A 23,162-nucleotide genomic window follows, 5' to 3' on the forward strand; every position below is an offset into this window, starting at 1 on the left:
TTGTGTATAGCTTCTTTATTACAATCATAAATTTAGTCTTTTTGATGTTCAGTTTTAGACCATACTTGTTGGCATGACTGTTTATGTTTTCCAGCAAATACTGTAAATTTGCTAGATTATCTGTTACTCTTAGCATGTCATCAGCGTATCGTATATTGTTAATTAATTCTCCGTTAATGTTCATACCAATGTTTTGCTCTAGGAGCGCTTCCTGACATACTGAATATAACAATGGTTTCACAAGAAATCCGATCTATCATGATCTGGTGGACACCAGGAGGGGTAGTAACTGCCTAGACATAAGAGGGGCGGGTGAAGGCACTGATTATTTTCTGGTAAAGGGAAGGTGAGAAAAAGAATATCATCCCAAAAAATCCACATCAATTCTCTCACAACAGTATGAAAAACCAAAAATTTGCAGGACGATGAGATAAAGGAGAAATTTCAAAACGTCATACAGATAACGCTAATAAAGACAGAAGAATATAATAATCTCTGCTCGGGAGAATATAAAATTAACTTTGACAAGCGTATAAGATGATACACTAAATGTAAAAGGAAAATAGTAAAAATAAGTTTCGATGATGATTGCCTGAAATCCACAGAAATAATAAATATGGTTAGAAGGGATATGCTTTCAAATCTGTAGGACAATAAAACTAAAAGGTATGAAGAGACAAGACGGAGACAAGAAAACTAACTAACTAACTAGAATGAAAAAGATGGAGTACCAGCAACACCAAATTAAGGATGAAGGAAACTTTTATTAGGGTCCAGAATGAAGCAGAGAGTATGGAGCTCCTAATCAATGAAAACAATAATATAAATATACAGGGTGAGTCATGAGGAACTTTACATACTCCTACCTCGTATAGAGGCTCCTATGGGGAATAACAAATGACCATTAAAAAGTGTCTACTCCCATTGTTTAATAATATACAGGGCGAGTTTCGCATTTTGACCGAAAATTTGTATTCGTCATAATTGTTGAACAGTCAGATCGATGTGTCTCTTATTTTGGTCAATCGTTACATACACTATTACCACCTAATCAACTGATTTATTCAAACTAGAAAAAAATCAGGTCCGGCTTCAAAAAAATTAGTTCGTTTGGGTCTTAGAAAAAAGTTCACCCTGTATACGCTTTTTGAAAACTATAATATGAATTTTACAAATAAGACAAATAAGCAATTAAAATGACATATTTATTTTTTCCCCACATGATTACTTATTTTTTTATAAAAAAATCAAATTTGACTATGAATTAAAAGTTTGGTAAAGTGAATCATAGATTTAAAAAAAATAACTTTTATTACAAAAATTAATTTTTTTTGAACAAATATTTAATTTATGTTACCACCTAATCAACTGATTTATTCAAACTAGAAAAAAATCAGGCCCGGATTTAAAAAAAATAGTTCATTTTGGTCTTAGTAAAAATTTCACCCTGTATACGCTTTCTGATATTTCTAATATGAATTTTAGAAATTAGAAAATAGGCAATTAAAATGGCATATTTATTTTTTCCCCACACAATTACTTAATTTTTTATTAAAAAATCAAATTTGTCAAAATCGTAATTTTAACCCAAAAATGAAAAAAAAAATGAAATCACGGTTTAACTCGCTACAACTCTGTTCCGGTTTAATATTTTTTTTTTGCTGAAATTTTTACAGCACATATCTCCTACCATTGTGAAGACTATGAAGATTGTTGTAGACTTTCAGTCTTCTTCTCATAAAAGTTATGAATTTTTAAAAATGAAAGATACATATTCATTAATTGCAAAGTTAAATCGCAAAAATTAAGTGAAAAAATTTAAAATTTATCTATTTGATCACGTCTATGTTAAACTATAGAGTCCAAAGAGAAGTGTTATGGGTTTTAGATCTAGACGTGGTATAGAAAAAAAATGGTGAAGCTTTTAATTTTAAGAAAAACGTTGTTTAAATTTTTTTTATTTTTATGGTTAAATTCCGATTTTGACACATTTAATTTTTTAATAAAAAAATAAGTAATTGTGTGGGGAAAAAATAAATACGCCATTTTAATTGTCTATTTGTCTAAGTTGTAAAATTCATACAAGAGTTTTCAAAAAGCCTATACAGGGTGAAATTTTTTTTAAGACCAAAACGAACTAATTTTTTGAATCCGGGCCTGATTTTTTTTCTAGTTTGTATAAATTAGTTGATTGGGTGGTAACATAAATTAAATATTTGTTCAAAAAAAATAATTTTTTTAATAAAAGTTATTTTTTTTAAATCTACGGTTCACTTTACCAAACTTTTAATTCATAGTCAAATTTGATTTTTTTATAAAAAATTAAGTAATCGTGTGGGGAAAAAAATAAATATGTCATTTTAATTGCTTATTTGTCTAATTTATAAAATTCATATTACAGTTTTCAAAAAGCTTATACAGGGTGAAATTTTTTCTAAGACCCAAACGAACTAATTTTTTTGAAGCCGGACCCGATTTTTTTCTAGTTTGAATAAATCAGTTGATAAGGTGGTAATAGTGTAACGATTGACCAAAATAAGAGACACATCGATCTGACCGTTCAAAAATTATGGCGAATACAAATTTCTGTCAAAATGCGAAACTCGCCCAGTATATTATTAAACAATGGGAGCAGACACTTTTTAATGGTCATTTGTTATTCCCCATAGGAGCCTCTATACGAGGTAGGAGTATGTACAGTTCCTCATGACTCACCCTGTATGTATATTATGAGCCGCAATAACCGAAATAGAGATACAGTTGGACAGATCATCACATCGACGACTTTAACTTTAAGTGCGTTAGAATATTTACGTATCGTATAAAAACAATAAGTATAAGACAATAACCAATTACAAAAAATAAATCTTTAGTTCCTTCAAAACTTTCAAATCTTTAGTTCCTAAAGTTGAAACAACTAATCATGCGCACAAACGTAAACATATATAAAGACCAGTAGTAATGTACGGTAGCAAGACGTGGACGATAACCAAGGCAAAATCCTATAGAAGATCTCAGACCTCAATAAATATATAAAAATGATGAACTTCAGAAGACTCCAGGATGTCTCAGAAGATACTCTTGTGAAAGAACAATAAGACTGGTATGGGAAGTAGTCGCAACTGGAAGAAGACCACATTGACGACTTGAAGTTCCTGTGGCGAAATAATAGCAGGAGGTCCTAAAGTTATAGGCGTAGAGAATTGAATGGAGATTGCACAAGACAGAAAAAATGGAGGCATGCTGTTAAGTCGGCTAAAACCCACGGAGGGTTATAACCGCACGGAGTAAGTAAGAGTAAAGTGGATATCACGCATCCCTGGTGGAATACTGTTGTATTAAAATTTTGTCAGTTTCGTCTTATTATACCCTTACGGATGCTCTCTGTTTCCAATATAAGTTTTTTTAAAATTGTTATCTAGGCCCCTTTCTTGTAGAATGTTAAAAACACTGTGCGATGGTAAAATAATACAGTCCTTGATCTAGTTCCTTCAGCTCCAAGCACCTAGTTAACAACCATAGCTCTCTTGCTTTTTTTATAAAACAATGAAGAAAATAAAAAAAAAACAAAATAGCAACCTATTAGAAAACGAAAGTAAACAAATAGCGAGCAAAAGTCAATAAAAAAAAAAAACGAAAACATTCAATGGAAAATTACTCTGCTAAAGACAAGATAATCGATAGTATGACAACAATAAATATAGTCGAAGCAATAAGCACTGAACCTCCGAAAAAAAAAAACGACAAGACGGATCTTAATAATTCTTTTTGCATTCGATTCGTGAATTCGCCAGGAAACTTTGTGACCCCGAGATATAATATAATGGGTCTCGGTGAATTCGTAACTATTTTAATCCCCCATCCTAATTACAGGCCAACTCGTAACTCTGGCGCGCAGGTAATTCTTCGATAACCCACTAACTACCGGTGAATTAGGAACTTTCATTTTTAAGTAATGTTGATAATTTAATACCGGTATTCCAGGTATGTACTGGTAAAAATTACTCTCTTTGAAGGTGGTGTAATCATCATTTATGTGTTGTCTCTTGGAAGAGTTACTAGAGAAAATCCAAATATATTTTGTGAAAATGACTGAAATTCTTGTAACAGATAACAGATTTCGTAATGAGTGCACGTGGGTGTAAGATATTGGTGGTAAATAATTTTAAATTTCAATTAAAGAAAGTGCTAAAAAGTGGAAAACATTTATGGTACTATTCTGCATCTGGTTGCATGGCAACCTGTTATACCGACGGAATCATACGGCCTGCTATCATACGGCCCCTACTCTCATTTAAAAAAATCATCGATTGCGTCATCACGCCCAGTGATGGTATACATGTCATACTATCACTAGTACGATATGTATACCAAAAAATTAGAATTTATAAATAAAAATCGACCTATTTCGGGATTTATCTGCAGAGACGCCCATTCTCGAGAAAATGAATTTATTCCAACTCAAACGTCCTCGCTGTATTTGTTTATAAGCCAAATAATTGTTTATAACTTTAAAACAGTGCTGAGGCCGCTTAGATAATCCGATCTTAATTCTGTAAAATGTATTAGATAGGTAGAGAGCCTCTTTATATGTGAAAAAATTAGCAAACTTCTAAATGGTCTACTTTCTGTTCAGAAAGCTTTTAAAAAATTTAAACTTCTTTAAAAAAATTTAGATTGCAAAATTATTATGCAAAATCTATCAGGTCGATTTTAATAAAATTTGGTGGACGATTTAAGTATGTTATAAGGATTTTCTGTGCGAATTACTAAGGTTCTAAGTGCAACTAAAGTTGTTGAAAAACACTGAATAAAAAGGCTTATTTTGCCCCCTTATTTTGTATTTATTGCTATTTTGCAGAAAGGGTAATAATTTAATACATTTTTAACTAAGTCGTATATCATAAAAAATTCAATTATCTTTATTTTAATTCTGTACGAGTTTGCTCCAAAATGAATCGTTTTAAAGTTATAAGCAAAAAATATAGAAAAAAATTAATGTTTTTCGAAATTTTTAAATATTTTAATTTTTTTATTAATGTTCCGGGAATATTTGAGAAGGAGCATAAGTCAATTATTATTATTGAAGTTGTCACCTAACTTTATCTGCAAAAAGCCGAATTCCACCTCGCACATCCACAAATAGACGTTTTTTTGCAGTTCCGCCCTGGTATATACATATAGTATTATTTCAATCAAAAGGGATTTCAATTTTTGTTATTTTTTATAGGTACATATAATACACAACATGTTTTTAAGCAAACCTAGAACCATTCGCTTACATAATAATATGCTATATGCCCCGTGTTGGCTTAATCCGTTACTGTTCAAATTTATTTCTTACCTTTTAATCTAACAACCAACTATGGTATTAGAATTAACTGGTCACCTGTATAAAGTTGCAATTTGTTCAGGTAGTAGAAAAGTTACGAATTGGCCGGTGTACATTTTGATTTAAAAAAGTTTGTCATTAAGAGTTACGAGTTGGCGCGTGTCCAATATAATATTGAAAAACTGCATACAAAAAAATGCATTCTTAAAGTGCATCTCAAACAGACAATAAAAAAAATTCAGAACTCGTCAATTATCGGCGGAAACGAGTTCAATTTTGTTACTCTGGGGTTTTTGGGGTCGCTGAAATGAATATGACGTCGAAAGTGATCTCCGGAGAACCTTGTGCCAAGGGTACCTACTGTTTACCTCATCATTAAAATTCATTAAAAAATTAGTCAAAATCATTACTCGAGGAGTTTTTAGGGTCACTAACGACGAATATGACATCGGAAGTGATTTACGTACCCTTGTGCCCAGGGTACCTACTGTTTACCTCGTCTTGTGGAGTTTTTGGCAAAAAATTTAATAATTGATGGATTCGACCGTTACTTGATTGAAGTTCATTTTATCCAACAATAAAAAACTGAAAACGTTAGTTTTCTATACTTCCACAAAATTTATTACAACTAAGTGACTACAGCTGTTTTGGCAGAGTGCTTTTCTTAAGTGATATAGTTTATAATGTGTTTGCCTTTTTAAGTCTTTAACTGAAGAGGTTGAGGAGTGGGAAGCTGTTTGTCTCGAGTTGGTCATTCAGAATTATATCCGTATTTTTCAATTTATTAATTTCCATAGATTCTAAAAAAGATAGCTAAGGCCTTTATTTTGAATATGCAGAATTTGAAACTCTTCATTGAAAGAATGATTATGATCTAGAAGGTGAAGTGCGTATGTAGAAGTGTCTGCTTTCTATTTTTGAAAGCCTTTTGTGTTCTGCCATCCGTTTGTCAAAGGTTCTGCCAGTTTAAACGATGTAAGTTTTCGGACAGTCACCACACGTTAGTTTGTACACACCACTCTGTAGTTGCTTTCTCTTTCGGCTTTTATTGTTCTTAATATATTTACTTAAGTTGTTGTCAGTTCTGAAAGCTGGTGTTATTCCTTTCTTTTTTCTAAACATCCCGTATTTAAACAGTTCTTATATTGGTTGAGATACGTGGATGATATACTAGTATGCTTTACAAGAACTAACAGACAACATGACCAATTTCTAACATACATTAATTCACTTCATAGTAATATTGAGTTTACAATAGAAACAGAACAGAATAATTCCATAAAATTTCTAGATGTAACGATTACCAGACTACACAACAAACATGAGTTCTCCGTATATCATAAACCTACCCATACTGACACAACTATACACAATTCATCATCCCATCCTACACAACACAAATTAGCAGCCTACCATAGCATGATACATAGACTGACAGAAATTCCCATGACAAAAAATAACTTTGAGATAGAACGAAACATCATTAAACAAATAGCAGAATACAATGGCTATAACAAACAAACAGTTAACAAAATTTAAACCAAAAACTCCATAAGAAAGCCCTGAAATTAGTGTATCCACCACCACAGAAAGAAGCCAGTACCTTCTGCTCTGTCACATATACTGGCAACATAACAACAAAAATAGCCAGATACATAAAAAAGAAAGGAATAACACCAGTTTTCAGAACTAACAACAACTTAGGCAAATATATTAAGAACAATAAAAGCCGAAAAAGAAAGCAACTACAGAGTAGTGTGTACAAACAAACGTGTGGTAACTGTCCGAAAACTTACATCGGTCAAACTGGTAGAACCTTTGACAAACGGATAGCAGAACGCAAAAGGGCTTTCAACAATAGAAAAACAGACACTTCTACATACGCACTTCACCTTCTAGATCATAATCATTCTTTCAATGAAGAGTTTCAAATTCTGCATATTCAAAATAAAGGCTTTAAGCTATCTTTTTAGAATCTATGGAAATTAATAAATTGAAAAATACGGATATAATTCTGAATGACCAACTCGAGACAAACAGCTCCCCACTCCTCAACCTCTTCAGTTAAAAACTTAAAAAGGCAAACACATTGTAAACTATATCACTTGAGAAAGGCACTCTGCCGAAACAGCTGTAGTCACTTGGTTGTAATAAATTTTGTGGAAGTATAGAAAACTAACGTTTTCAGTGTTTTATTGTTAGAAAAATTTTTATAAAAAACTAGTCAAAAATCATTACTTGGGGGTTTTGGGGTCGCTGACGACGAATATGACGTCGGAAGTGATCTCAGGAATACCTGGTGTCCAGGGCACCTACTGTTTACGACGTCATCGCGAGTTTTAGGTAAATTCATTAAAAAATTAGTCAAAAATCATTACTCAGGGGGTTTTTGGGGTCGCTGACCACGAATATGACATCGGAAGAAATCTCAGGAGTACCTGGTGTCCAGGGTACCTACTGTTTATCTCGTGACTAAAGATTTTTGACTAATTTTTTAATGAATTTGCCGAAAACTTCGGACGACGAGGTAAAAAGTAGGTACCCTGGGCATTAGGTACTCCGGAGACCACTTCCGATGTCATATTCGTCGTCAGAGACCCCAAAAAACCCCGAGTAATGACTTTTGACTAATTTTTTAATGAATTTGCCGAAAACTCCAGAAGACGAGGTACCCTGGGCACTAGATATTCCGGAGATCACTTCCGATGTCATATTCGTCGTTAGGGACCCCAAAAACGCCCTAAGTAATGATTTTTGAGTAATTTTTTAATACATTTTTTGCCGAAAACTCCACAAGATGGGGTAAACAGTAGGTACCCTGGGCACCAGGTACTCTGGAGATCACTTACGACGTAGGTCAACCCCAGAGTAACAAAATTGAACTCATTTCCGCCGATAATTGACGAGTTCTGAATTTTTTTATTGTCTGTTTGGGATGCACTTTAGGAATGCATTTTTTCAATATTATATCATGGCTCGGGGTCACAAAGTTTCCTGGCGTATTCACGAATCGAATGCAAAAAGAATTATTAAGATCCGTCTTGTCGTTTTTTTTTAGGTAAGGCCGATTTTAGTGCTTTGTTGCTTCGCCTAAAAAGGATGCAGAAAATCATGAAATTTTCAAAATGGTAGAGGATCAGAAGAAAAGTAAAGTACGCGACTACATTTACTTTGGCCAGCATACAATGTTGTTATTAAGTATTAATCAGTATGTTGTTAAATTAATTTACTAATAATGTTTAATTCTTTTTGCTGTATAAAAACGTGTTTTTTATATCATTGGCTAATTTCTTTGATAACGTTATTCGTCAGACAAGTGGCTCATCGTCAAACGTACTAGTGTTAATTCTTGTTATCTTATAACTATGAACTTTGGCATTATGTTCTCATAGTTCATGTAATGCGTTTTAGCTCAACTCCGGCTTTTACACTAATAAAAATATATATATTTGTAATATTATAAAAAAAACTGCAAATATAATAATATATTCTACATGAAGGACAAAATACACACATCAGAAAAGTCTAAGGATATTTTATAACATAATAATATTAATAAAAATAAAATCGTCTGACCGTTTAATTTCAATTGAATTTGTAGAATTGCTTATCCAGTAGATTTTTTTAACACTTAACGACAAAAGTGGTAATGAATATTTGACAAAGTACTTTACAGGAGTGGTAACACTATATGTTTTATACTGTTATTGTTTACTTAGTGTATTGAAAATATTGTTTTTAAACGCTTTTCTTTACTTCAATAGTATGCATCAAATCTTTAGACGTTAATTTGACTGACTTTTCTTCAATGCAAATGAATGAAAATTTGCAGACATATGCGTTAGCGGGAACTATACACGAATAGTGAATAATTTTTTTTTATGTTTATTAATTGTTAAAGTTTTAGAATTCCTAAAACTTATGGATGAACAAGGAATAAAATGGATAACAACCGTATTCAACAAAATATACGTAACTGGAAAAATACCCCAAAGCTGGTTAAAGTCGACCTTCGTAACTTTACCCAAAAAAGTAAATGCCAAAACATGTGAAGACTACAGAACAATTAGCCTAATGAGCCACTTACTCAAAACGTTTCTGAAGGTGATACATGGCAGAATATATAAAAAATGCGAACAACAGATATCATGGACGCAGTTTGGATTCCGCGATGCCTTAGGCACCCGAGAGGCTCTATTCGCTGTCCAAGTGCTTATGCAAAGATGCAGGGATGTTGACTGTGAAGTGTATATTTGTTTTATCGACTACAAAAAGGCGTTTGATAGAGTAAAACATGATAAACTCATAAACATCTTGAAAGAAGCGGGAGTAGATGATAGAGACTTGAGAATCATATATAATTTGTATTACAACCAAACTGCCAATATTAAAGTGGAAGACCAATTAACAGAGGCAGTCTCCATAGATAGAGGAGTGAGGCAAGGATGCATCCTGTCCCCGGTGCTGTTTAATATATACTCTGAATGTATCTTCGAGCAAGCGCTGGGAGAACTACAGGAAGGCGTATTAGTCAACGGAGTGCGTCTGAACAACATTAGATATGCTTACGACGCTGTAGTTTTTGCAGACAGTCTAGATGGTTTGCAAAGAATAATGTCGCGCATATCAGATATAAGTAGAGAATACGGACTTGATCTCAATACGAAAAAAACAAAGTATATGGTAGTCAGTAAGCGCGAAATATTAAATACACAGCTTTTGGTTAACCAACAACTAATTGACAGGGTCGACAGCTACGCATACCTTGGTACCAACATAAACAGCCAGTGGGACCACTCAAGTGAAATAAAACAACGCATAGGAAAAGCGAGATCAGCGTTCATAATGATGAAGTCTCTTTTCAGAAGCCACGATTTACCTCTTGCTACCAAAATCTCTATCATCAGATGCTATGTATTTTCTACGTTATTATACGGAGTAGAGGCCTGGACACTTTCCGAGGCTTCTTTGAGAAAACTCGAGGCATTTGAGATGTGGTGTTACAGGCGCATTTTGAGAATTTCGTGGGTGGATCGTGTGACTAATATTGAGGTTCTACGTAGAATAGGCAAGGAATGCGAGATTATTAACATAATCAAAGAGCGCAAACTAGAATATCTTGGCCATGTTATGAGGAATGAACAGAGATATGGCTTGTTGCAACTCATTCTTCAAGGCAAGGTATTTGGAAAGAGAGGACCAGGGAGAAGAAGAATATCTTGGCTTCAAAACCTGAGAAAGTGGTTTAATACATCGACAACCGGACTATTCAGAATAGCAGCAAGCAAAGTTAGGATAGCCATGCTGGTCGCAAACATCCGGAACGGATAGGCACCTTAAGAAGAAAAAAAGATTAATTGTTAAAAAAAACGATTTTAATGAAAAATGCTTAAATTCTCTTGTTTTTTATAATGTAGAAACTTGAAATTTTATGGATTGTAGCTAATGATATGAACAATACATATGTAATTTCACTTTACGTTAATTGCTTACGTTATGCTTCATAAATAAACAATAAAGTTTCAAATTTTGAAAGCTCATATATTTGTTTATATAAAAATCGGCGTTTATTCGTGTCAAATTTCAATACGATACGAAGCAAAACTTCAACCAAAACTCGAAATAAAAAAATTCGTGTTTTTATCGTAGTCTTAGAAAAACCACCGGTAGAGACGTTTTGTGCCACAATTAACATTAGAATTCGTTTTGTCGTATTAATTAATTAAACGCTTTTCTCTAGTTCAATCGTTTAGGTCAAATCTTTGGACGTTAATTTGACTGCCTTTTCTTCAATGCAAATGATTAAAAATTTGCAGACATATGCATTCGCGGGAACAATACATGAATAGTCAATAAAAATTTTTTTTGTTTATTAATTGTTTAAATAAAAAACGATTTTAATGGAGAATTCTTAAATTCTCTTGTTTTTTACAATGAAGAATCTTACAGACTGCTCAGACCTTCAGACTTTGACTCACAGCCAGCTGAACAGTTTCCCTGAAAACTTAGGTGACACAACTGAGGAGCAAGGTGAGAGATTTCACCAAGAGATAAAAACCATTGAGGACCGCTACCAAGGAAGATGGGACACCCGTATGGTGGCAGATTTTTGCTGGGATTTGAAGAGAGACTGTTTAAAAGTTCATTCCAGGAAATCACGCAAGCGGAGCTTTCGTTACGTCAAGTAAAGTTTGTTGAAGTTATACTTCTTTAGGCGCGATTGAGAGTAAAATTTCATAATACTGCGCGCATGCGCACACAGACAGTATGGCGTTTAGTCACAATCAGTGCAAGAAAAGGTGTGAAAAGAATATATTAGTGTTTTTAGTAAATATATTTATTATAATTTTTGTGTCTTTGGATTTGTCTTCCTCAGGAGTAAGATGAGTATTATTAAAACATTTTATTGTATATTTATTCACCTTGTCTGTTTGTTACCGTGAATTGTCATTAGATACGTCCGAACCGATACAGTCACAGTCCTCGTAGCGTATTTGGTATAGCATTTAGTCGAGGCATTGAAGGATTGAAGTGTCGATTTTTCGAAAGTTTTGTATAAATTTACCTATTTATGAATGTTTCTTCTAAAATTTAGGAATATATTAATTTTATAATACATTTAAGTATGTAGTAATTTTCTTTACAATTTTTACTTACCTATTTGTTTTTGTTTATACCTAATATCGCCCGTGTCTAGCAAGTGTCTGCGTAGGCTAGCGGTATGTGTATCTAGTTACGGACGTGTTAGTACTTGGTTCGATTACCCATAAGGAAAAATTTTTTGTTTATTATTAATGGTTATTGACATCTTAGACTATTATATGGACTTAAAAGTGATTAAAAATAAATAAATAATTAATCGGGATGTTGCTTAACTATTTACCGAGTTGCAAATTTATAATAATTGCCTATTTTAAAATGCACTTTTGAAATGCATTTTTCTTATGCACAAATGCAATTTCAGATTTCTTATTCATTACATTAGTTCACAAAACTTCCTGACATTCTCACGAATCCAACGCACCAAACTGCATTAAAATCCGACTTACTGCGCCAAACATCGACAGTAAGGCATTTTTTTGTGTGTTTTGTGCTTCAACGCCTCGACTAATTCGGCCAGAGATCGAGAGGTCTTGAGTTCGAATCCAGTGCAATCCTATACTTTTTTTATTTTTTTGAAAGCGGTAAGCACAAAATTAGTTTGGTGTTTAAAAAAAATTAAAACAAACTGTTTAAAGTATATTTATTTTTAAGAAATCATATAATAGAAGTATAACTTCTTACGTGCGTACAAAGTACACACACATTCTTTTTTTTTTTCTATTTTGTTAGTATTTTTCTCAAAACTAATTGTATATCTGTTTCACTGTACAATGGGTTTTATTGTAGTTAAATGGCTTAATTCGCAGACGACATAGTTTTGTTCTCTGACAATCTCAAGGAGATATGTGCAATGCTACATGAACTTCAATTACTGTGTGCCAGTGTAGGTCTTAAAATAAACATATCCAAAACAAATTTCATGACAAACCTATTACCTAGCGGAACTATCAATATTGGAGACAACGAAGTAGAGCTAGAGGAAAAATACATATACCTTGGACACGAAATAAAGATCACAATTGACAACCCAACCTGCGAACTACGAAGAAGAATAAGCCTAGCATGGGCAGCCTATGGAAAACTGAAAGACATCTTTAAAAGCGATATATGTATCAATTTCTTTAAAATGTAAAACATGTGACCAATGTGTGTGGCCTGTGGTGACTTATGGTGCCGAAATTTTGACATTGACAGCTACAACTTCTAAAATGCTGCAAATAGCTCAGAGGAAAATGGAAAGGTAAATGCGGAGTATATCGCTTCGTGACTGAATTGGAAATTAAGACTTAAGACTAAGAACATGAGTTACCGATGTAATTTCCCGAATTGTCACCCTGAAATGGAACTGGGCCGGGCACGTCACCCAAATCAGTGATGGGAGGTGGACGAAGAGATTACTTGAGTGGAGGCCGAGATTAGACAAAAGTAGTAGAGGAAGACCCCCTACTCGTTGGACTGACGATCTCAAGAAAATGTCAAGAAATTGGATGCCAAGTGCTCAAAATGGAGCGCAATGGACAAAAATGAGGAAGGCCTATGTCCAGCAGTTGACGCAAAGGTCTGGATGATGAGGATGAAATGGCTTATAATATACTTATTTTTAATTGTGTGGTTTTTATTTCAATTTAGTATAATATCCATATCAGCATATTCGTATTTTAATGCATAAAAGCTGACATGACCTAAGTTATCTTGAAAACTAGAGCTGATAGCGCAAAACGAAAGCCATATTCGGAATCAGCACTCCAAATATACCTAAAATTAGCACTAAACACTATGGCACCAAAAACTTTGTAGGCCTGTGAATTGGATGACTTCAACAATTCAACCATAAGTAAAGGAAAATACATGAAGAATTATAACAAATATATAAATGAGAATACTGTAGTAAAATGGACCAAAGACTTAATCTGTATCTTATTTTTGATGTAATATCCCTTTGTAGCTATAGACCTTTCATATAATCAGCCTCAACCAGTTGTTACAAAGATAGGAAAATCCGAAGATGTCCGCTTATCGAGAGAATAGCACGGGATTACTTGGATGAAGTTGGAATTCGTTTATTACCATGGCCCCCAAGGAGTGCAGACCTACATATATCCAATAAAGCATGCATGGGATATTCTGGGACGACGTATTCGACGTAACCAGGGTGAGTTTGAAACCATGAATAATTTGGAGCAAGCAGTTCGTGACGAATGGGAGCAAATCCCTCAGGCAGCCTAATCCAAAGAATGTGTGATCAAATGAGAGCCATGATTAGGGTTCGTGCAGGTAATACATCCTATTAAATATCGTTTTTCATAAAAAAATATTTAATTTTAAAAGAAAAGTTAATTTTTGTTTCTTTGCACATTTCCAAATTCTTTGAATTGTTTATTATTTTTTTCTGTGTAATGTTCTTAATTAAGTTGTAATAAATTTAAGTTTTAAATTTTGTTTATTATTAAATATTCAATTGAAATGAAGAATTTGACAGACGGCCTGTAGAGTCAACGGAGACAGTAGCAGCAATGGTTACCAAAATAACAAACGAGGAAGTGGCTCAAGCGCTTCAAAAAATAAAGAAAGGAAAAGCAGTAGGACCAGATGATATTCCTGGGGAAGTTTGGAGAGCATTGGGAGAGACAGGAACAAGGTGACTAACAGGTCTATTTAATAGAATTATGGAAGTTGGACAAATGCCAGACGAATGGAGAAGCAGTATACTGGTACCTGTTTACAAAAACAAGGGAGATATACAACAATGTACAAACTACAGGGCTATAAAACTGCTTAGCCACACGATGAAAATATGGGAAAGAGTAATTGACAGACGGATACGTGAAGAGACCGAAATATCCGAGAATCAATTTGGTTTTATGCAGGGTAGATCAACAACAGATGCAATTTTCATTACAAGGCAGTTGATGGAAAAATACAGGAGTAAAAAAACAAACGCTCATATGGTATTCATTGATCTTGAGAAAGCATATGATAGAGTTCCTCGAGAGATTCTGTGGTGGGCACTCAATAAGAAAGGAGTCCCTGGTGAATATGTAAAGATTGTGAGGGAAATGTATGAGGGAATAACGACTAGTGTTAGGACAGGTGTGGGAGAGACTGATAAATTTCATGTGAAAGTAGGATTGCACCAAGGCTCTGTGCTTAGTCCGTATTTATTCTCATTAGTTTTGGACCAGATAACAGCGAAATTACAGGGTAACATTCCATGGTGCTTAATGTATGCTGATGATGTCGTGTTAGTGGGAAATAGTGAAAGAGACTTAGAACAAAAACTGGAAGAGTGGAGACAAGCTCTGGAGGAAAAAGGTTTAAAACTTAGTAGGACAAAAAGAGAGTATTTGGAACGTTCATTTAAAGATGGAGTTACTACAAATAAAATGGTATCTCTGGATGGAGAAATGATTGTGAAAAACAATAGTTTTAAGTACCTAGGATCAGTATTACAGAGTAATGGAGAAATAGATGGAGATGCATGCAGCAGAATTAGGGCTGGATGGATGAAGTGGAAAGAAGCGAGTGGTGTGTTGTGTGACAGAAAAATTCCAATGAAGCTGAAGGGAAAATTCTATAAAACAGCCATAAGACCGGCTATGATGTATGGAACTGAACGGTACGGCAGTGAAAAACAAAGAGGAACAACGAATGCATGTGGCGGAAATGAGAATGCTTAGATGGATGAGTGTAGTGACAAAGAAGGATAAAATTATAAATGAGTATATTAGGGGAAGTCTAGGTGTGGCACCAATTGATGCCAAAATGAGAGAGCATCGGTTAAGATGGTTTGGTCATGTTCAACGTCGAGACGTTAATCACCCAATACGAAGAATAGCTGAAGTGCAGATTCCTGGAAGGAGCAGGAGAGGAAGACCAAAGAAGACCTGGGGGGAGACGATAAGGCAGGACATGTTGGTAAAGGGGATTAACATTGATATGACCCAAGATAGAATTGTGTGGAGAAATGCAATTAGGGAAGCCGACCCCGCATAGGGATAAGGCAAAGAGAATGATGATGATTCAATTGGGAACATTTTAAATTTTTTTAAACGCCAGTTTTTAGGAAAAAATCTGAGTGTCCGGTAATTTTGCACCCCGGTGTATTTTGTTTCTTTTCATGTTTTCAATCCTTTGTAAGAATTCTTCACGTATTTTCTGATTATACTCTTGGTTTATAGTTTATATGTATATAACTCAATTGTTGAACGATGAAAAGAACTATAAATCCAATCGATTCGCTAGAATTTGCACTCATATCCGGTAACAGTAATCTCAGATTAGTAAAATCCAGGATTAAGCAGGATTTCCAGCGGACGGATGTAGCCCTGGTTTATAGGGACTGGAATTTATCAGTACTCCAAAAATGAAAACTCTACCATTCCATTATTAAAGTAAAAATTATTGTCTGAATATTGGCAAGACTGGAATTGTCAGTCGAAAGCTGGAATTATTTTTATCTAATGGAAATACCAGACTTTTGTACCTACTGGATTGAGAGTCAACAGTTATTTTTATCGTAAATGACCTTATAGTGAATATGCGTTTTAATTTGGTATATACAATACAGTACAGGGTGACGCAGATAAAGGGCCTATTAGAAATATCTCGAGAACTAAAGCTAAGAGAATCATGAAAATTGGAATACAGGGGTTTTGAGGTATGAACTATTTAATGAGAATATTTTGGTCTCTTTGCTACTTCCAGTTATACCGGAAGTTGATTGTAACTTCGTCTTTTCAAATGGGACACCCTGTATATTTTTACATTTTTGGATTCTGCTCGATGTCTTCTTTCTTAAATATGAGGTTTTGTAATATTATACAGGGTAGTTTAAAAGATAATTACGGTTTTTTATAAATTTTGTAGCAAACTTCACACCCTGTATAATTGTACTGATTTGATATCGAAAGCTCCATTTATGTTCAAGTGATGTTTAATATAGTCTATTATTATTAAAAATTATTAATGTAGCGAAATGTTTAATTTTAGTATACAGGGTTGGTCGAAACTCGGAATGAGTATTATCTGAGTTTTCTTAAATAAAACACCCTGTATTTTAGTATTGTAATGAAATGATATTTTATAGTACTTTTTTATTTCTTAAGCATTCCCTATACCTAACTGCTTTAATTTGTAAGTTATTCGTAGTTCTTTAAGCCTAACATTAATTGCAACAAAAATTACGTGAAATTTTATTAGGTTTGCCGTGAAAATATTCAATCACAAATAATTTTTCGAAAATAAACACATATTAATCTCGACTGACCCTTAATTTATTAATACTGGTTGATATATCAAAATACCGTAGTTAAGTTTGTTGGTGTGTTTAATATTAATAAAAACATACAATATTATATCTAGTTGGCTATGACTGACACTGAATATTATGCTTCTAAAACATTTGCTTTGCTTAAACATTCTACCGTTTTTGAAGTTCCAGTTGCTTTGCTACCAGTGCTAATATGAATTTTTTTAATGAGGAACTGATTCAGATATTTTTTTGTTCTAGGAGAGTATAACAAATAAAAATGTGCTACTAGCCATAAGAGTTTATCATCAGCAATTCCATTATTGATGACAACCAAAAAGAGAAACTTTTCAAAATTTACTAGAGCGGTTTCAACGAACTGGAAATTTAGATTACGAGAAATCTGATCGAAGAAAAATTATTTTAAATGATTAAAATGAATTAAATTTTAATGTCACTGAGAATCTGCATATTAGTATGAACGTTCTCGTAATCTAAGTGTATAGTACGTCGAAACTATTCTAGTAAACTTTGAAAAGTTTCTCTCCTAAACTTTGAAAAGTTTTTCTTCTTGGCTGTCGTCTATCAGGGAGTTGCAGATGATAAATTCTTATTGCTAGTAGTACATTTTTGTTATACTTACTCTCCTAGAACAAAAACTTTACTATTTACAAAAACTAAAAAACAGTTCCCCATTACAAAAATTTATATTAGTAATGGTAACAAAGCAACTGGAACTATAAAAATCATATACAGTCGGAAAAATTAAAGAATACCCATGAACGAACATATAAAACACGCTGTATTTTCCTGTCACCGTGTCACAAAGAAAATTGTCCAGTGCAAGTACATGTAACAATAATTATTACATGTACTTGCGCTGGCCAATTTTTTGTGTGACACGGTGACAGGAAAATTCAGCGTGTTTTATATGTTCGTTCATGGGTATTCTTTCATTTTTCCTACTGTAATGTCTAATGTTTAATCAAGTTTAGTGTCAAAGCCATAGCCAACTGGGTAGAATATGGTTTGTTTTTATTAATATTTTATACACCAATCTTAACAACATAGGCATTTTGGTATCTCATCCAATATTAATAAATTAAGGATCATTCTAGACTAACATGTACTTATTTTAAAAAAATTATTTATGATTAAATATTTTCACGGCAAACCTAATAAAATTTCACGTAATTTTGGTTGAAATTAATGTTTGGCTTAAGAACTACGAATACCTTACAAATTAAAGCAGTTAGGTATAGGGAATGCTTAAGAAATAAAAAAGTACTATAAAATATCATTTCATTACAATACTAAAATACAGGGTGTTCTATTTAAGAAAACTCAGATAATATTCATTCCGAGTTTCGAACAACCCAGTATACCTACTAAAATTAAATATTTCGCCATATTAATAATTTTTAATAATAATAGACTATATTAAAAATCACTTGAACATAAATGTTTTAGTTTTTGATATGAGTTTTTGATATCAAATCACTACAATTCTACAGGGTGTGAAGTTTGCTACAAAATTTATAAAAAACCGTAATTATCTTTTAAACTACCCTGTATAATATTACAAAACCTCATATTTTAAGAAAGAAGACATCGAGCAGAATCCAAAAACGTAAAAATATACAGGGTGTCCCATTTGAAAAAACGAAGTTACAATCAACTTCCCGTATAACCGGAAGTAGCAAAGAGCCCAAAATATTTTCATTAAATAGTTCATACCTCAAAATCCCTGTCTTCCAATTTTCATTATTCTATCTTTAGTTCTCGAGATATTTCTAATAGGCCCTTTATCTGCCTCACCCTATATAGTGTGTACCAAAAATATCATAATTTGCTTACATTTAGCTTTTTAGTTTAAGTGCAACAAAGCAAAGGTTTAAATGTAATTTTAAATTTTTTTTTCAAAAATCTTATCTGCAGATGTTTCTGTAACGTTTTCAAAGAATATGCTTAGGGCGCGGATACAAGGGGGTCAACGGGTCCATAGACCCCCCTATTGTATTTAGTCTATAAGTATTTTTTTATTATTTATTATTTTTTTTCTGTTAACTCTAAACTTTAAGCTATCAGTACAACACTAAATTACACGACAACCGCTTCCAAAGAACTGAAAGAAGCCATAAAATCTAATAAAACACCCTTCTCTGAAAAATCTGCAGGCGCATTTATTTGGGTACCGGTGGAACCATAAACAACGGAAATATTTTTCTCAATTCAAAGAATAACAAAAATGATATTTTAAAATGCAAATACATTACACTGGGTATAAACCTTATCTCATGAAAAGTCACGTTTCAAATTTGCGATACAATAAAGATATAAAAATTTGTATTTTACTAGATAATCCATGCGTACCTACCCATTGATGGTAGAAAGGTTAATCTTTATGGTAAAGAACGACCAGTGAGATTAATAGTCGTGAATTGTCTATGAATTTATAGGTACCTATCTGGGATTATATAGTGTATTTTATCCTTAGAGTAAGTGTGAGTCATATGGCTAAATCTGGAAAATATAATATTTGAGTGAGGTAAGTCTGCCCCCCCTCCCTATTATGAATTTCTAGATCCGCGCCTGAATATGCTGAATAAAAAACGTTATTTTTTTGCAGACTTTGCAGAAACTTTGAATGATTGTTACATTTCTTACTTTACATAAAACTTTTATAACTTTGCCGAAATTTGCCGAAGAGTTAATCAATTTGTATGCAGACTTAGGTAAATATGATGGGAAAAACATATTAGCTTTTAGAAGAATTTTAGCAAGGATGGTTTTACTAGAGGAACACGGTAGAATTAAATGTAAGTTACAACTACTTCTTAGAAACTCTGAAGTTTCTTTTACAATGGATTTATGGACAGAAGAATATTCACAAGACGAAGATGACCTGTTTTATGATGAGAAAACTAGGACAGGAATACACAAAGAATGGGATAGAAATAAACCTAAAGAAACTCAATACCTAACAACGAAGAATATAGAAAAAAGTGCTTTTTCTTCAAGTGCCATCTCCGCAATGGAGGTCGGCAATCATCATAGCTATTCGGACTTTGGAGACGGCTGCTCTGAATTGTATACATGAAAAATTCCAAAACCAAGAAAAAAATCAGCTGTAAGATTTAAATAAAAACGATTCAAGATGCGTCGATATTTGTTTTCATTTTAATTTATGCATATATATGACGTAGCTCGTTGCTCACGAGTATATTAGTGGAACTTCCGGGCGTGAGTAAAAAGTAGGCGTGAGCGGACGTAAACGAAAATGGAAAACCACTAACGCGTCCATTTCTAGAGGACATTCGTTTAAAAAAATTTCAAAATAACTACACATATATGTTCATTCTTGTTTGAGTCTTCTACAGCATAGCACTCGTTAAATTTGTTTTTCATATTCTTTGCGATGCTATAATAATGGGCATATAGTAAAATTATATAAAAACATACATGACATAAAATCAAAAATAATCGGTCCCAAAGCTTTTTCCGATCATTCTCTGACAACATTTGTAAACTTCGTGCACTTGGTTAAAGTTAAGTATTAAAATTTTATTTTTTTCTCTATTAATACTTATTTGACGCTTAATTTGTTAAATGTTGAAGAATATAAAAAAATAAAATATTATGGGTGCTGTTCTTTTGTGACCAAACTTCCTAATTTTAATATCTTTTGCGAATAAATTAGAAACTACAAAGAGTTTTCTCTATTTAGATGTATAAATTAAACTGGGCCTCCAATGACGGAATGACACGGAACCAGATCGACCATGCACGTATTGATGGACGACATTCTAGAAACATCAAAATCATGAATAGGTCTGAAAGGGGCTCCGGCAACTTCCTGGTAAGACCAAGATGGAAGCAAAGCTAAACACGAAGCGGTCAATAGAGCCCTCGAGGTAAAAAGTGGGATGTTAAAAGTCTTGATCTGCCTGATATTGAACATACAAAAATATTTTAAGCAGAAGAATTATTTATAAGAATAGTCCTCCAATTCAAGGTTGACCATAGACCAGAAATTGTAAAATATATGAAACGTCATAGAAAGGGCTGCAGCAAAAATCATAACAAAAGAGAAAAAGAAAAAAAGAACATTAGTTCGACCAATAGGGTAAAAAATGCAACATAAAGACAATAAAACATTGGAGTTACTAACAAGACCTACAGAAGGGAACATAGAAGATTACAATAGAATTAGCGTACAAACGAGGAACAACACTCTAAGGGGAAACATAAAACCGTTCAGTTTTACAAGAAGCTAAAATCAATAAAGGGCAATGGTTTTAATAGCCAAAGATTTATGAAAGATGGTGACAAATGATAGCCAGATAGTGAGAAGCCAACTAACACATGAACACAGTCACTTCCAGTTAGCTGAACCTGAGATAGCAATATCAAAGCTGAACAAAAAGACAGTACTTTTGTATTTAAAAATAATGAAGCTCCTGACCCGGAAGATATTCAGGCGAAATAACTTCGAAGGGAGGGAGATCAGGGAATCTTTATCTGGAAGTCTATCGTTTCACAAATTAAATCTAGCAAAGCAGAAACAGTGGCATGGAAGCCATACAGTACCTATCCTCCTAAGGGACATAATTACACATGTAGTAATTATAGAGAAATTCCTTATATAAAGTAATGTCTATAATACTACTGAGAAGATTAATTTCCTACGCAGAAGATATAAGGCGAAGGATAGGAAGGAACGGAAGCTGATCCTAGAACATGCAAGACCCACTATGGGTTGAAGAGCTAATGATGATGATGACCACTAAAGCTTTAGACTTAGAAGATCAATAATATACCAAATTTATGTCCTATGCCAGATTATGAAAATAACTACAAATAAGCGTACAATTCTGTAAGCAGGGATGTATTGTGGAAGATTTTGGTTCCTATGAGTTCCTAGAAAATCGGTACGATTAGCACAGGTGTACCTGGATAACTTATTTGCATGGATCAAAATTGGTAGCACCACATCAAGAAAATTTCTTATTAGACCTTATTCGATACCTTAGCAAAGAGACTTGCTTTCCTAATGATGTAATGCCTTTCAAATACCTGGGAATTATTCTATCAGCCGACAACAATATCGAAGCAGAGGTAAAAGGCCAAATAATTAAAGCCAGTAGAATGGCCGGATGCCTAAATGGCACAATTTGGAAAAACAAACACCTAAGAGTGAAAACAAAGGCCCGAATAATAAGTCAGTTATTAGGCCAGTTATGACTTCCACGGCCGAAACAAGACCAGACACAATCAAAACACAACGACATCTGGAGACCAACGAAATGAAGATCTTAAGAAGGATTGCTCGAAAAGGACTACAGGACATTGTAAGAAGTGAGGGAATCAGACGCATATGTGGGGTAGACAATATAAATACCTGGGTAAAGAACAGAAAAAAGAGTGGAATAAACACATAAGCAGAATTTCTGAATCGAGGATAGTAAGAATAGCCAGGGACAAGTCACCGTTAGGCAAAAGAAGCATAGGATGCCCAAGGAAAAGATGGAATGACAATTTAGGGACAGAATAAAATGAACCGTTGAAGAAAAACAGGCAATACTGCCTATATAAAAGAAAAAGAAGAAGAAGAAGAAGAAGAAGAAGAAGAAGAAGAAGAAGAAGAAGAAGAAGAAGAAGAAGATATTATTCTTAAAACATAAATGTACACCGTAGATCTTCCAAGAAGTCATGCAAATAAATTACTTAGTAATAAGAAGAGCAAAATGAAAGAAGTCTCTACTAGGCAGAGTAGTATATTATATTAGTATATAAATACAACCTTCTTTTGATTTTTATAATTTTCATACATAAATTAGAGAGAAATTTAGTTTTTTAATGTTAATTATCAAATAATCGGTGGAAATTCTAATAGACACGGAAATCAGTTCATAACACAGTATGGTAGCTACTTTATAATGATGGTAAAAACTTACAGGGTTATTACCATTAGAATTT

At 33.4% G+C, this 23,162-nt stretch overlaps 1 protein-coding gene across 1 annotated transcript in view; it reads right to left on the reverse strand.

The window, feature by feature from the left end:
• Positions 1-23,162, reverse strand: part of LOC126878641 (homeobox protein dve-1) — a 488,254-nt gene that overhangs the window by 447,255 nt on the left and 17,837 nt on the right. The gene's annotated exons all lie outside the window — the stretch shown is intronic.

The sequence above is a fragment of the Diabrotica virgifera genome, chromosome 10 (genome assembly GCF_917563875.1).
Source record: "Diabrotica virgifera virgifera chromosome 10, PGI_DIABVI_V3a".
Classification (NCBI taxonomy): domain Eukaryota; kingdom Metazoa; phylum Arthropoda; class Insecta; order Coleoptera; family Chrysomelidae; genus Diabrotica; species Diabrotica virgifera.